The following is a 17360-nucleotide window of genomic DNA, read 5'->3' on the forward strand; positions in this document are numbered from 1 at the left end:
CAAGGCCCCAATAGGCAGAGGCCAACTCCGAAGACATTTCAAGAAAGCATTTGAGCATCAGCTTTCCAAACTCTTTGCCATGAAGACGGCCCTCGAGTCTTCAAGTCTTTTGCTCGAGGGTCTGAGATGCGGCAGCAGCACCCACCCGTCCGCGGGATCAGGACTTCCTCTGCCAGAAAAAAATTGTGTCCCCGGGAACAAAAGGCACCTTGGCAGCCTCACAATCCATCCTGATGCTAATCTAGCTCCTACCTCCAGCTCATTTCCACTTGCTTTGTCTTTCACTAAAAATATCACCGCAGAGGAAGTAACTGCCACGGGGTGGATACCTTCCTCCTGAGGACGGGCTTCCTGCCAACACCCCAAGCCAAAAATAGCTGACAGCCAATATTCCCCAGCAAGACTTTCTTCCAGACAGCCTTCAAGATGCCACAAAGCCCCACGCATCAGCCATCAAAACTGCATTTGTCTCGCATGAATCCCGGGGCCAGATAAGGGTACCCTCTCATGCATGCCCAGATTTCCCAAGGAGGTGAACCAAAATACTTTGGGATGCCAGTTCACATCTGTTTCCCACTGCCTTAAAGGGTGAAGTACAAAAGGTCGGGCTGTTTTTAAATATCGGTGCATTCAAGAACCCAACTCCCAGAAGGTGGGTATGGACAGGAGAGAGGCATGATCCAAAACACTGCTAACACGTTGAGATTTTAAAACCAAATTGGTTTTTGGTGATAAAGCACTGGGCTGGCACTCTGAAGGTCTGGGTTCAAATCCTGGCTCTGTCACAGACTCCCTGTGTGACCTTGGGCAAGTCACTGAATCTTCTGTGCATTAGTAAAATAATGCTCCTCCCTTTCTCCCACCACTTGTCTGTTTAGACTGTAAGCTCCTTAGAGCAGGGACTGGCTCTTATTATGTGTCTGTACAGCACCTTGCTCTACTTCTAAAAGAACATCCAGTGTCTGCATTGTCAAAAGCACGGATGATCTGAAAAATCAATTACTTTAGAAATAGATGCTGCGGGTATTGATCAGATCTATCAGAACTCCTGCAAGATCCAGATCAGGGAAAAGCAGAGAGGAAAAAAGAACTGTTCAGTCATTTGAAGGCTATTGGCTGAGCTTTGCCAAGATAGGGAATTTTCTAATGGGCTTTGATAGGAAAAAAGACATTTAAGGTTTTCTCAGATCTATAATCTCAGGTGCTGTTAGTACCATGGGGAACGGTGATAATGCCTACATTCCCCGTATGTCCCAGTGCTGTGGGATTCTTTTGCCTTTACCATGTGGTGTGCATGTGCATGTGTTTCTGTTGACCTTCTGTCCTAAGGATGCAGCATCTTAGGCTTGGTCCAAAGCTCACTGAAGTCAACTGGAGTCATTGCATCGACTTCCCTGGGCTTCAGATCAGAACCCTTCTCAGGTTATCCTGGAGACCCAAGTTTCAAATCAATAATGCAGCAAAGTCAAGCACTTGCAAGGTTTGCAGTAAGAAAAGGAGTACTTGTGGCACCTTAGAGACTAACAAATTTATTAGAGCATAAGCTTTCGTGAGCTACAGCTCACTTCATCGGATGCATCCGATGAAGTGAGCTGTAGCTCACGAAAGCTTATGCTCTAATAAATTTGTTAGTCTCTAAGGTGCCACAAGTACTCCTTTTCTTTTTGCGAATACAGACTAACACAGCTGCTACTCTGAAAGGTTTGCAGTGTTTCTCTCTCTCTATCCCCCAGCCCTTTTCACTGCATAGCCTGCAGGCTGTCTGTCCCTACAGCAAACCAGCTCAGGTCAGTTTCACAACCCCCCACTTCAGAAATGGATTGGAACAGGGTAATACAGCCCCTAGGCGATTTAGCAAAGTAGGTTGCTTGCTTATCCAAGCAAGTTACTGGAGTGGGGTAAATACAGGGTCTTACACACGGTACAGTGTATATACTGGCACTCTTACAGCCACCCAAAACATATAATCTATTTCTTGGGCTAGATTTTAAAAAGCAGCAATAATCTAAATGGAAAATTTGGCTTTGCAGATACACATACTGCAGCGAGCAGGCTTTGATGCTCATTAGCAACACTCTTGGAATAGGGGCCGCCTTCACTCATTTAGAAACAGCTCATTCTCTCTGCGTTGGCTCCTCAATTATAACTTTGTCATTTCAGAGAAGCACAGACGCTCATTTGTCCTGAAACCTCCTCCCTCTGGCTCTTTTTGCTCACAAGCCGTGCAATGGAGGTCAACAAGTTTTGTTGTTTTTTTCCATGAAGGTTACAAAGGGGCTAATTAGCACTGGAACCTGAAATCCCGTACATCTCTGCTAAGCCAGGTATGGCAGGCAGCTGCAATTTAACCTTCCTAGGGCTGCCCTGCTGGTGACCTGCCCTGGACATTTCTAATGCAGTTCAGCGGAGCAGGGAGCCAAGAAGTAGCGGAAACAGGTTTGTAAAGGATTTTTTTTAAACCAGGGTGGAGTGTGTTTGTGTTCCAATGGTTAGACTATATATACACAGGTATACATGATAGAGGTCATCAGAAAGCTCTTTTCTTTTCAGGCACGCACTTACTCAGACGTACAAAAAGTTAGCTAATCCCCAAACAGCTCCCATTTCAGCCAACACCAAGGACTGAACCAGGCTTGTCCAAAAGCACAAGCCTTTTGCAGCTGCAGCCAAGAGCGGCAGCAGACCCTCACGTGGATGGAGCACTAGGACAGGACACATAAGACATGCTAACTTGTGCGTTACATACTTCCTCTGGACTGAGGAAGTTTGTCCCAAGCATCTAAGACCTGGAGCAGTTCAAATTCCAGAAGAGGCTCCATTTATGTGACTACCTATCTTGGCCAACTGCAGAGCCTGAACTGGGGATTTGCAGAGCTAAAAGCACAAGTAGCTACAGCTTGAGCTAAAGAGCTGACCTGCCAAGCAGCGAGCTGTAACAGCCGCACATCGTCTGTGGAGCACAGAGCAGGATCCATAACATACACTCACCAGTGCGTTACAAATGCACGTGGGCCTTCTGCAATATACTATGTGGGGAAATCTCCCATCACTGTATGAGCATCAGTGCAGACCCACCAAGGCAACAGAGGAAGAAGTGCTAGTGTAGACAGGAGAGGCTGCGGGAGTCCTATGCACATGCAATGTTCACTGATGCTACCACCAGTCGATCCGTGCCGAGGCAGCAAAATGCTGCTTAGCTTTACCACCAGAGAGCACCTGAGTGCAGACACTGGCAGAAGGGGAGAAAATATATAGAACACCAAGCAGGGAAATGTATTTAATCCTCCCATCAAGTCTCTTCCGCGGCTCAATGCCAAGGTTATGATTAAGCTCCAGCCTCAAGGAAAGCATAACAGAAGAAAAGCTACGACTACCGTGCAATGTTCACGAGCACAACTGCAGAAAAAACAACAGCGGATCTTAAAGGGGCACTGTCGAGATTTTGCATAAAAACAATATCCGATGTAACACTTCTTTACCTGGGCTGTGGCAACACCTGAAACAGTCAACACGGACATGATTTTTAAAAAATCGAATTTATCTTTCACTATTTGTTATTTCTATTGCTGTAGCGCCTAGGAGCTCCGGTCGTGGGGCAGGATCCCATTGTGCTAGGCACTAAGCAAACAGAACAAAAAGACAATCCCTGCCCCAAAGACTTTCAGTCTAAGTGCTTAGGCCATTTCTTTAGCTTTGCATTTTACCCCACTTGGTCTGTGAATTGAGATTCATGTTCACACTGATTGCTAGCCAGTTTCACTCTGCACACTAAAACTGATGCATAGGGAGATCAGGGCATGTTTTAATTTAAAAACCATGCATTTTTTTTATGTGATTTCATAACATAATTACTGCAGACATTTCTGCTCATACAAGGTGTTGTTAAATCTTTCTGGCTATCCTACAAACCCTAAATTTTGAACCTCAACTAAGCTGGCAAAATCCTTTTAAAGCATTCATTGTTGCTCAATATTCTTTCAGTACTCGGGGAGAATTTGTATAAGAGAAGATATTGCCAGCCTAGAAGGTTTATTTGCAACAGGAAAAAAATTCTCATTCCTGACCCAAACAGAATAGTAAATATTTAGGGACTTGATGTAAATATTTTATCTACACCTGCAGTTACTGATAAACTCTTGCTAGCGGCACACAAAGCTTGCACATTCTATACCAGTGTTTCTCTAGCAAAGAATGCATCAAGTTTGTACCCAGGCACTAAACTTTTCATGGGTTTTTATTACATCTCCAACACATAGAAGGTTTAATAGCCACTGTCCCATCACATGTGGCTGGCACACTAAGGGCCTGTCAAGAAATCCACCAGAGAAACCTCCTTACTGACAGCCTCGTGTGTCTCACGTGTGCTTTTAGTGGTTCTGTGCACCTTGGGGGCCTGATTGGTAGAGGTGGAAATGCTGCCATCTGAGCGAGGCGACATGCCTGCCGCTCCCAGCTGCTTTCTGTTCAAACCCCCAGAAAACGCAGCAAGATGACCGAAGGTGTTGGATGTTCAAAACAACATGTTTGCAGACAGATTTGGAAACTGGAGTGCTGCTTAGGCTGGATGAGCGGAGGGGAAAATCGAGCCAATTACAAACTAGGTTGAGGCAAGTCTATCCCTGTTGGCCTCTAATTTCCCCCAACTCCCATCAATTTCCCATCCCTGCAAGAAGCACAAACAGAGGGTGAAGTTGCCCCACTGAAGTCAGTGCAGGATTTTTCCCCTGGTGAACAAAGAACATTAACAGGTTCTTCATTCTGCCCCTAATTTTCCAGAATGGCCTGGTAAGCTGGGCCCAGGGTCAGCTTGCTCATCCGAATAAAGGAGCCTCGGTAAAGTCACGTTTCTAGGATGGCAATAACCCCACACTCTTCACTCATGTCAGCAAACTGCTCGTCTCCACCTGGCAGGATCAGAGAGTCACCCCCTGACACTCACAAGCCCAAGAGCTTCTTTAAAATGGAGTTCTCAGGCACCAGCAAAACAATAATACAAATACTCTTCAAACATCTTCCAATCAAGGGTCCCAACGTGCATTACAACCATCAATTCGTTTTGCCTCACAGCACCCTAATGAGGCAGGTAAGGGCACAAGAGACAATGTGATGTAGAGGACAAGATGCTCATCTGGGAGTCAAGACACCTGGGTTCTGTTCCTGGCTCTGCTGCTGACCTGCTGTGACACTTCAGCTATCTGTGCCTCAGTTTCCCCTACCACCTTTTGGCAGTCTTATCTATTTAGACTGTAATTTCATCTCTTGCTATGAGTTTCTACCATGTCTAGCACAATAGGGCTCTGATCTCATCTGGGGCCTCTACAGCAATATAAACAGTAACAATTATCCCCATCATACTAACAGGTAAACTAAGGCACCGTGAAGCTAAAGGGCTTGTTCGAGGTTACACAGTGAGCCACTGACAGCGCTGGGAATAGAAACATGAGGAGGCCAGTTTCTTTCACTAACTAGTAGGCAACACTGCCCTCATAACATTCTTGTAGAGGCCCCGGGAAGCATGGTTTAAATTAAGAATCAGATGTTAATTCCTATGCATTAAAACATTGCATTTTGCAGGGTTGTGCATGGCTGTTATAACTCAAGACTTGCCACGTGAGTTACCAGACAAGACACGTTTTTGTTTTATAAAAAGTGATAAAAGCCGATAATACAGAGCAGAGATTGGGGCGAGTGGGGCACCCGGCTGCAGTGATAAAAAGCAAAAAAGCAAACGTTTAAGAACAGACATTTAGCAGCCACAAAATCCTGAATGCAGAGTGATCCTTTTTGTATTTGCGTATTTAGTAGAAGTAATAAAATGGCCAATGCATTTACCCAGGAAAACAGGTGCTTTGCAAACACAGCCTTTGGGATGGTTTCATTAGAGGTGGTCAGGACTGAACTGGCCACTCAGTTAAATGGAAGGCCTCCACCTGCACACCAGGAATTGGAGCAGGTGCAGACATACCTGCGCTATCTCTGATCTAGCTAGGTGAGTAACAGCAGCATTGAAGGCCGCGAAGGCCCTTGCAGGACATTTGGTGCATACTCAAGCATCCACTGCCCATGCTGCTGCAGCTTCCCTGCGATGGGTACTCGAGCTAGCTTTCATTTAGCTAGATCCAAGCTCAGGGATGTCTACCTGTGTTGCAATCACACCTACGGATTGCCGTGTAGGTGTACCCATAGCTGGCGCTATGTTAGCACAGGCAGCGCTAGGCTTCCTCTACAAACACTGGCCCAGCCAAGATGCCCCACTCCTGACCCAGTTGTTCACGGACAGGTGTTTACAGGTTTCAGAGTAGCAGCCGTGTTAGTCTGTATTCGCAAAAAGAAAAGGAGTACTTGTGGCACCTTAGAGACTAACAAATTTATTAGAGCATAAGCTTTCGTGAGCTACAGCTCACTTCATCGGATGCATTTGGTGGAAAAAACAGAGGAGAGATTTATATACACACACACAGAGAACATGAAACAATGGGTTTATCATACACACTGTAAGGAGAGTGATCACTTAAGATAAGCCATCACCAACAGCAGGGGGGGGAAGGAGGAAAACCTTTCATGGTGACAAGCAGGTAGGCTAATTCCAGCAGTTAACAAGAATATCAGAGGAACAGTGGGGGGTGGGGTGGGAGGGAGAAATACCATGGGGAAATAGTTTTACTTTGTGTAATGACTCATCCATTCCCAGTCTCTATTCAAGCCTAAGTTAATTGTATCCAGTTTGCAAATTAATTCCAATTCAGCAGTCTCTCGTTGGAGTCTGTTTTTGAAGCTTTTTTGTTGAAGTATAGCCACTCTTAGGTCTGTGATCGAGTGACCAGAGAGATTGAAGTGTTCTCCAACTGGTTTTTGAATGTTATAATTCTTGACGTCTGATTTGTGTCCATTCATTCTTTTACGTAGAGACTGTCCAGTTTGGCCAATGTACATGGCAGAGGGGCATTGCTGGCACATGATGGCATATATCACATTGGTAGATGCACAGGTGAACGAGCCTCTGATGGTGTGGCTGATGTGATTAGGCCCTATGATGGTATCCCCTGAATAGATATGTGGACAGAGTTGGCAACGGGCTTTGTTGCAAGGATAGGTTCCTGGGTTAGTGATTCTGTTGTGTGGTGTGTGGTTGCTGGTGAGTATTTGCTTCAGATTGGGGGGCTGTCTGTAAGCAAGGACTGGTCTGTCTCCCAAGATCTGTGAGAGTGATGGGTCGTCCTTCAGGATAGGTTGTAGATCCTTGATGATGCGTTGGAGAGGTTTTAGTTGGGGGCTGAAGGTGATGGCTAGTGGAGTTCTGTTGTTTTCTTTGTTGGGCCTGTCCTGTAGTAGGTGACTTCTGGGTACTCTTCTGGCTCTGTCAATCTGTTTCTTCACTTCAGCAGGTGGGTACTGTAGTTGTAGGAATGCATGATAGAGATCTTGTAGGTGTTTGTCTCTGTCTGAGGGGTTGGAGCAAATGCGGTTATATCGTAGCGCTTGGCTGTAGACAATGGATCGAGTGGTATGATCTGGATGAAAGCTAGAGGCATGTAGGTAGGAATAGCGGTCAGTAGGTTTCCGATATAGGGTGGTGTTTATGTGACCATCACTTATTAGCACCGTAGTGTCCAGGAAGTGGATCTCTTGTGTGGACTGGTCCAGGCTGAGGTTGATGGTGGGATGGAAATTGTTGAAATCATGGTGGAATTCCTCAAGAGCTTCTTTTCCATGGGTCCAGATGATGAAGATGTCATCAATGTAGCGCAAGTAGAGTAGGGGCATTAGGGAACGAGAGCTGAGGAAGCGTTGTTCTAAGTCAGCCATAAAAATGTTGGCATACTGTGGGGCCATGCGGGTACCCATCGCAGTGCCGCTGATTTGAAGGTATACATTGTCACCAAATGTGAAATAGTCACCAAATTGTCACCAAATGCTCCAACCCCTCAGACAGAGACAAACACCTACAAGATCTCTATCATGCATTCCTACAACTACAGTACCCACCTGCTGAAGTGAAGAAACAGATTGACAGAGCCAGAAGAGTACCCAGAAGTCACCTACTACAGGACAGGCCCAACAAAGAAAACAACAGAACTCCACTAGCCATCACCTTCAGCCCCCAACTAAAACCTCTCCAACGCATCATCAAGGATCTACAACCTATCCTGAAGGACGACCCATCACTCTCACAGATCTTGGGAGACAGACCAGTCCTTGCTTACAGACAGCCCCCCAATCTGAAGCAAATACTCACCAGCAACCACACACCACACAACAGAATCACTAACCCAGGAACCTATCCTTGCAACAAAGCCCGTTGCCAACTCTGTCCACATATCTATTCAGGGGATACCATCATAGGGCCTAATCACATCAGCCACACCATCAGAGGCTCGTTCACCTGTGCATCTACCAATGTGATATATGCCATCATGTGCCAGCAATGCCCCTCTGCCATGTACATTGGCCAAACTGGACAGTCTCTACGTAAAAGAATGAATGGACACAAATCAGACGTCAAGAATTATAACATTCAAAAACCAGTTGGAGAACACTTCAATCTCTCTGGTCACTCGATCACAGACCTAAGAGTGGCTATACTTCAACAAAAAAGCTTCAAAAACAGACTCCAACGAGAGACTGCTGAATTGGAATTAATTTGCAAACTGGATACAATTAACTTAGGCTTGAATAGAGACTGGGAATGGATGAGTCATTACACAAAGTAAAACTATTTCCCCATGGTATTTCTCCCTCCCACCCCACCCCCCACTGTTCCTCTGATATTCTTGTTAACTGCTGGAATTAGCCTACCTGCTTGTCACCATGAAAGGTTTTCCTCCTTCCCCCCCCTGCTGTTGGTGATGGCTTATCTTAAGTGATCACTCTCCTTACAGTGTGTATGATAAACCCATTGTTTCATGTTCTCTGTGTGTGTGTATATAAATCTCTCCTCTGTTTTTTCCACCAAATGCATCCGATGAAGTGAGGTGTTTACAGCGGCAACAAGACACGTGGCTCACCTGCCCCTGCTCCTTGGAGGCAGTCTCCGCAGAGATGCAAGGGTAGGATGGGCCGTGGAGACCAAAATACCTCCTGTCCCCTCGCATTGGTCCTTTCAGTGCAAGGATGGAAACACTGGCTGGAGGCACCATGGAGGAAGCTTGTTTTCTGGACACAAGATGCCTTCAGTCTCCAGGCTGTCAATCTAGTACCTGCTGCCACTCTGCTTTCTTGCTTTCAGGTTTTCTCCTTGACGTCACTTTTCAGTTCAGTGCACTAAGAGTCAAACCTTGATGCCACTCAAGTCAATGAGAGATTTGCCTTGCTTTCAACAGAGCTAGGGTATGGCATTCCTCTGCCATTTTCAGCTCTAGCTGTAGGTCATAGTTTGGGGGTCAGTGGCCCAGCAGCAGTTCTGACCTGAACGGGTCCTGGGGTTTGGCCTGAACCATTCCCACTCTCCAAGGGTTTCATTGCAGGAAAGTGGCAAGAAAAGCAATACATAAAGCAGCGAAGTTGTAGGTCACATGTTCCAGATGTGTGTCTTTACACAGGCACTGCCTGTGTGCACCATGAACCCTGCACTGCAATAAAGTAGAACCCCTGCTCTGTTCCTTTGGGAGCACTGCTTCGAGTTAGAGCCCATCCACATCTGGTTCAACATTCCACTCTTCTGCCGCAGCTCTCATGGCCTGCGCGTGAGATTTGGTCCCAGAACATCACTCTGTGTCAGGCCTTGGCCCAGCCCCCCCAAAAGAAAGACTAAAAGGTAACTTCACACTGGGGAGCTCTTGCAGAAAGTCAAATATCCAACTGTTTCAAACAGCTAGTTTTGTGCAGCTGAATCTACTGGGAGTAGTTAGCCTCTGGTGTAACCCCAATGACTTCAGTGCTGCTATACCAGGGATCAGGTTGGCCTCTTAATATTCCCCCAGGGAGCAGTCTGGTGTCAAAGCAATGCGTCTAGCTGCAGTTGTGCACACCTGGATTTGTGATCTCAAAGGGCACAGGCTCAGGTTTCTCACACTATTGAACATTTCTTCATACTACTGCGACATGCGCATTTTGAAAGTCACCCACACAGCTAAGAAGCAGCTGGGCCAGAGCTGTGCAATCTTTTAGTACAGCCCTGAGCAAAACAGGGGTAGTGCTGTGACATAAAACAATCCGATCTTTTACACACATTGGATTCGGGTATTTTGTTAGCATCTTATTCCCTACTGATCTATTTTTCCTATAGGGTGATTGACGTTAGATACACACTAATAGCTCCTGCTGAGGTCACACGCCCCATGTGAGGCCCTCAACACATACCTAGCGACAAGCTGGGCTTATATGCTGTTTTAGGACCAAACTGCAGAGATGAGGACCTTCCCCTAATGCATCCGTCTGCAGCCCCACAGATCTAGGAGTCGTAAGCTCAAGTGTCCTGGCTGATATGAGCCCCACTAAATGCTGAGATATTCAACTTAGCCAGCACATGGGTCACCCAGTCTATTCAAAAGCAAGGACCATCTGAACTTGGAAAGAATGAACATTTCTTCGGAGGAGCTCCACTTTCTATCAATACTTTGCATTTCTAGGACCCTTCCAGCAGGGGATCTCAAAGCACTAAAGCATCGACTTAAGTCTCATGACCCCCCTGTGAGGCAGGCCAACATTAATAACTACGTTTTGCCAGGGGAGAAATGGAAGCAGAGAAGTTACATGACTTGATCAAGGTAGAACAGCAAGACAGTCCAAACACAATGGAGAAACTCAGAGTCCCATTGATCGGAGTTCTAAACAACAGCGTCTTACAGTAGCTGTGTCCTTTCCTCTTCCAAGTTGCAAATGGCAAATTTTCTTCTGTATCCCTCCAAACACAGATTGCAGTAAAAGGTCCAAATATACACGCGCGCTCACAAATTATATGGTTCCTTCAGCCAAGAGACCAAGTTGTAATTTATGGGGCAAGCCACAATGTATCAGTTAAATCTTATGTTAACTTTACCTCCTGGAGAGAAATTTCTTGAAAACCAGGCAAACAGCACACAGGCGCACACACACCGCTCCAGCTAAGCAAAGCAACCACTGACTTCAAACCAAGCAACAGTAAAAAGTCAGATTCCCCATAACACCTCACAGCAGTACAGGCGAAGGGTGATGCCAGAGGAGATAGCTTAGTGATTTAAGTACCTGGTTTTAAACACCTACATTCCTTGAAACTGCCAGTTTAGCTCCAGCCCTATTCCTTCCAGGGCAAGGAAGTTGAGGACCTTTGGAGAAGACCTGAAAACCCAAGGTATTCTCAGCTCCTTTAGGTCAACTCCTTAAGATCCTTAAATGCATGTTTGTCCCTGTGCATCTCTGCCAAAATCTCCCCTCTATTTACCGGTGAGAGCTCCAGTACTCCAGAGGTGATCGCGTATCTATGGTATACATGTGTAGGTATACAGTTCACACAGTATTTTGAGACCCAAGGTGCTCCACAAAGAGAAGATGTTACTACCACGCTGGGGAGAGGAGCTGACATCTGAAAATGATGGTACCCAATGACATGTCTCCATACTCACTTTCTTCTTCCCGCAGCTGGCCACAATGGAAATGGAACAGAGCTGAATCCCATCCCAATTGCTCTAATGATAACTCGGGATAATGGCTGAGCACTGGGAGATACAGGGGTGTTTGGCGGCAGAGTCTCACTAAGGATTAAGGATCCTCACTGTTACTAAATTGTTACTGCTGTCTGGGCCATCATATGGGGAGAGGAGTCCCTATTGGTTGTTGCCACATGACACCATCCCTGACTTAGTGGGGGAAGTGCTCCTTTGAGATCTGCAGAGTAGATCTGGACTGAAATTCCCCATTTTCCTCACAGGTTCTGCATCCTTGAAGATTTGCGCGAGTCAAACATAAGTTATTGGGCTCAGCGCAGAGGTAACTAGGTAAAACTCATTGGCCTGTGGTATACAGACGGTAGGACCGATCTAATGGTGCCTCTTGACCTTACAGTCAATTAATTTATTAACCCCCTGCAGCACAGAGAATCGGGACTTGGACCCTCCACACTGCTCCATGGGGAGACCTGGACCTTTAAAAAACAAAACTTAAACTCAGCTTTACTGGAGGATAAAAAATTCCCAGCACCAGTTAGAAGAGACAGACCTCCCAAACATGGATATCCCAGTCCTGGACATCCCAGACACTGGCTCCAGAGCACAAGGTTCCCCCCATCAAAGAGGTGGCTGACCTGGGGGTGTTGGTGTCCAGGGGGTGAGTTATTACTGGAATGTGTCCATCTCCTATTCTTGGATTGTTCTGCTGCACTCTGGCCGTTCTTTCATGTGGAATGAGTAGGGACGGGGTTCTGCTTTAATTTCTGTCCCATCAGCCCCTAATGCTCTCCTCATCATGTGTCTTTCCCCCATGCACTCGGCTTGGTTCTCCCCAGAAAGCGTCTGCAGAGATGTTGTATGAAAGATGCTACTCTAGTTCAAAGGAATCGCACCATATCAGATTGTGAGAGAGAACAAACCACCGGAGTGGCCTGCCGAAAATAGCATCCTGCAACAACGCCATCCCGTTTATGTGGCTCCGCGTTTCTTCCCAGGGCATGGCATGGCAGTGCTCACTCTAGTCAATGACATAACCTTCTGGCACACAGTCCTGCCGATCGGCTGTCTCATGGCAGCCAGGGTGATTGTAATAAACACTGAATTATTCAGCACCAGGACGTAGTTATTTCAAGGGACACAATCCTGGGGAAGTTGATCTATTGGGGATACACTTTCAAATGACAGTCATTGGGGGTGGGTCTCGGAGGCGAGAGGATGGTTTGTTCTTCCAACATAAGGCTGCTGCTGTGTGAAAAAGCAATAGCTCCCAACCTGAACAGCCCACCCATGCAATCCCGCAGGGGGTTACAATCCCCACTGCATCCATGTACATTGCACCATGGCGCAACTCCCCAAGCCTGCTCTGCATAAATGGATGATAATGGAGGAGATCCCTGAGCTCTTCGGAAAGCTGGGTTCTTATCTAATCTCTCTGGCTCCCATGACAGGAACTGGCTGGGGGAACAGAGCCACTGAGCAGGACAAGTCCGTGTGCTTGTGTCACATGACTGTGCCTACCATTAGTTATGGAGTAACCTGACACGCAGCCCCAAGGGAGTGGGGGGAGAAAGAGGGGTGGTTTCAGGCAGACACTGAATCAATACTGTATCTACCCAGCTTCCCAAAGCTCTGGCATGGGGGGTGGGGGGATCCAGTAACGATACCTGATCACGCATTGACAGGCAACCATGCCTCCCATAGAGCGATTCCAGCACAATGGGGCAAGGCTTGTATTCCCTAGAGTCCTGCAGCCACACTGATCATGAACGGAAACTCCCCTGGGAGCTCCAGAACCTTTCTGCAGGGGCATGATGTTTTCAATGGGTGGTGCCTGAGGTCCCATGGCACCTTCCTGAAAAGCTGATTGCCAGCTGGATGGGCCAAATCTAATCTTACCTAGAATACTACCAGAAAGCATATGAAGCAGTTCAATTTAGTGGCCTGAACATGGGATTCAAGGTCCCGAGTTCTAATCCCAGTACTGAGCAATTGCTATATGACCTTTGGCCCCTTCAGTAACACAAATAGTTATTTCCCCATCCCGCCATTTGCCCCCTCCATCAAGTGAGGAGAAGGACACTCACTCCCCGTCCCCAGGCTGCTAGTTATGGGCTGTAAAAGCACTTTGAAGCTGCTGTCAAGTGCGAAGTGTTGTATGAAGAAGTGATGCAGAAACCACCTGCAGCCTCCGTGGTGATGCCCAGGAGAGGACGGCAGATCAATGTGATTAGAGGAGCTCACAATATGACCAGGAGCCTCCGCCGGGGTAGCAAGACAGCTGACGGGCATTCACAACAGGACTCGCTGTGCCAGGCCGAGCAAACAGCACACCCCAGTGTCCCGCTTCCCTGCAGTTCCCTGCCCCACCCAGGCCATGCTCTTTTCAGCACACAATGGGTTTCAGTGCAGGGAGGGGTATTGGAGCTGCTGTTTCTCAAACAATGGGAGATGGGAAAGAGGTTTCACTTTCCAGGAGGTCGAGCTAGGAGCAGGGAGCCTGGGAAGTCACTCGCTTTGCTTTGCTCCAGGCTCATTCTCTTTGGTCACATGTCAGAGCACCGCTCTGCTTTGTCCAAAGTATTTATCGACTCCCCTCGCTGCACCCAGCAAGAGGCCCCAACCTTCAGGACGGGTTGTTTTGGTTCCACACTCTCTCGAGCAGTTTCCCTTCATAAACAAGGAGCGGGACCTAATTTGTGCTGTTCTGCTCACCCCTGACCCCGCCCCCCAACAGGGTCACCGATAGACCCAGCGCTGATAAACGACTTTGGGCGGGGGGCCCGCGTGCTCATTCTTCAAAGGGCCACCCGGAGAGGGGGCAAAGGTGAGAGAGAAAACATTTAATTGGAGCCATTACATGCGTCAATTCATCCTCAGCATTAACCAAGGTCAGTTCTCTTGGTTTCTGGAGACTAGCAATCTGCCTCAAGCCACAAGTACATATCCGCAGCCACAGGCATCAGCAGGCAACCCAGGGAACAGAATTTGTGACCTACGGCTGATTCACAAACCCCTTCCTGCTGCCTGACCCATTAACAGGAACCCCAAATACCAGAGCAGCCCTGACATGCTCCATCCAATAGAAGGCAGTGAGGCACATACCACACCACCAGGCACGTGGCATGGACTTTTGGAAACAGGAGCCCTAATCCAGCAAAGCAACCTGTATGGTCTGAAGGCAAAGCCACCTCGCTTGGCTTCATGCACCATCGAGCTGTTCAGTTTTGCTTCTATTCTGGGCCCACTCTATTACTGTGCTTGGCCCGGGAGAACTGAAGCAAAGTCTAGAGGAGGCCAAACTAGAACTGCTTGGAACCATTTCTTGGACACTCTTTCACAACTTTTAAAAATAAATTATTTGACAAGTTTCTCCTCCCCCACCCTTTTCTCTGCTCAGGTCTCTGGAGAACCCCCACTTTTTGAACCGATTTGTAGATTCCAAGGCTGGAATCATCTAGTCCAGTGGTTCCCAAACTTTAACAACCTGTGAACCCCTTTCACTAAAATGTCAAGTCTCACAAATCCCCTCCTAAGAATGAATATTTCCAGGGATCTTCTCCTTTACCCAAATACAAATTATAAAAGCAGTCATCTTTGAAATATAAAATTTGTTTTTATGACATACTTATTACACACTATTTATTATTCATGTATTTTTATTATATGATGAAAATGGCAACACTCTTCTAAGAGCTCACTTTCATAGCTTGTATCACTTTGAATAAGCCTGTTATAAGACAAGGCTCCTATGTTTCATCAAGGAGTATCAGATATGAAACAGCAGGAAGGGATTTAAGAAGCCAACTCAAAGAGTTCATCCTACACAAGCATTCAAGTCTTGAGCAGTCCAGGCAAATAATGCACATTACAACAAAGCTTATTCATCATCATAATTTAAAAAAACAACACTAGCTGCTGATTTAATTTTATAAACAGCAAAAAATATCCACCTCCCTTTCCAGTTCTTATAAGGAGTCTTGAAGTTTAAATCTCCTCAGTGTGATAGATATGCTTGCTTTGATCTGCTTTGATGTGATCTTGGAAGTCCAGGGCTCTGGGCTGCTGGCCCTGTGCTGCCCACGGTCCCTAGGGACAACTCTGTCTGCCATTAGGGAATTTTTCCCCCGAGAACCCCCTGTAACATTTCGCGAACCCCAGTTTGGGAACCACTGATCTAGTCTGATCTCCTGGATAACAGAGGCCAGAGGAACACAGTAAAAAAAAAAATGGTATATGCCAGGGTGGGCTAGAGAAGCTTATCCTATGCTGTGACCTATCACACCACCTTAGACTACCCTGACAACTGACCCTCTGCATCTCACAGACCTGCTCCTCCTCAGCGACCAGCTCAGGATGTTAGGGATAATGCTGCTGACCTCCTTTGGAAAGCGCTTGGAGAGCTATGGATGAAAAGTGCTAGATAAGAGCTAGAGATTATTGTTATCCAGGTCTTCAAATCATTTAAAAGTAAAACCACGCTGCCTCTGGTCTCCCAAGGAAAAGAAAGGCGAGTCCCATAACAGAGCCGAGGCCGCTCGCAAAGCCTCTGCAAGAGAGTCTATAGGGCTCTGTATCAAAGGATGCAAGGCAGGTCACCATGTCTTTATACTAGGAGCAGGGAAAGCATGTTACCCTGGCAAAGGAGAAAGGAGAATCTGAGCTGCTGGTTCCCTCGCTCCTAGAGCGAACCACGGCGCAAAGCTCTTGCTCCAACAATGGAGACATTTTAATTTGTTTTTACTACTTTTCAAAAAAAACTTATGCCGACTTGAGGGCTGATCAGAAGGGCCCTGGAAAGCGAAACCTGCCACTCAGCCACAGGACAAGCATTGCACACCCGCTGCCCCAGTGAACCTCCAGGCTGGCCTGGAGAGACCACACCTAAAATCGGAGCATTCACGCTCTGATTCATTCCAATCTTGGCCTTTCTGCTGCCAAGGGGAACAGCACAAAGATGTTTGCAATTAGAAGTCCTGGGGGAATTACAGCCCATGGATGGGTCATAAAACAATCAGCTCAGTGACACACAAACATCCCTGCACTGCTTCTGCCCTATCAACATCCCAAGTGAGCAAGGGCAGCCTGGACATGAATCCCTCCCACCTCTCACGGAGTGCAAGCCCGTACCATCTCCATGAAACACCGCAGCCCTGGAAACCACACATTTTCCACCTCAAATTCTTTCCCTCTTCACGGAGTTAATAAAAAACTTTGCTGAAGATCTAAGGAGGCAAAAACTGTGCAGCTTGTAAAGTGGCTAATTTCCTCCCTGTTTAAACAGAAACAGGATCACAATAGCCCCCACGGTTCCCTCCCCTTCCCCCGCATGGAAATACAAGGAGAGGGACAAACTCATTCATAGGCCTCATGGCTTCATTAGATGTCCAGGGTCCCTACATTTTCTGCTGTGGTCTGCAGAGTAGAGGAGGTAGCAGAGAAGTTGGGAAAAAGAGGGCAGAGCACAGCAGAAGGCCATGGTTCATTGGGTAATCAACCCTCCAAAAGCAGCTAACCCTACAGGAGAAATCTCGCTGCAAGCTCCCTTTCACCCTCCCCAAACAGCATGGCTGGGCCAGCTCCTGCCAGCTCCTGCCCTGCCAGCTCCTGCCTATGCTCCTCCACGACCCCTGGGATCAGAGTACCCAGCAGGAGGTAATGTAGCTTCAAGCAGCAATAGCTTTCCCCAGGTTTTAGGGGAGATCGTCCACTATTCGGAGAAAGGAGACAGCACAAAGCCCGGCTGCAGATGGGAGTGCGGCTGCCCTGGGTTCAAGGGGT

The 17360-nt window shown here is 47.2% G+C and overlaps 1 protein-coding gene across 3 annotated transcripts in view; it reads right to left on the minus strand.

Annotated features, from left to right (window-relative positions):
* The window catches only part of SLC9A3R2 (SLC9A3 regulator 2), a 102664-nt gene that overhangs the window by 73479 nt on the left and 11825 nt on the right, over window positions 1-17360 (minus strand). The window lies entirely within an intron of this gene.

This window comes from Dermochelys coriacea, chromosome 10, assembly GCF_009764565.3.
Source record: "Dermochelys coriacea isolate rDerCor1 chromosome 10, rDerCor1.pri.v4, whole genome shotgun sequence".
NCBI lineage: Eukaryota > Metazoa > Chordata > Testudines > Dermochelyidae > Dermochelys > Dermochelys coriacea.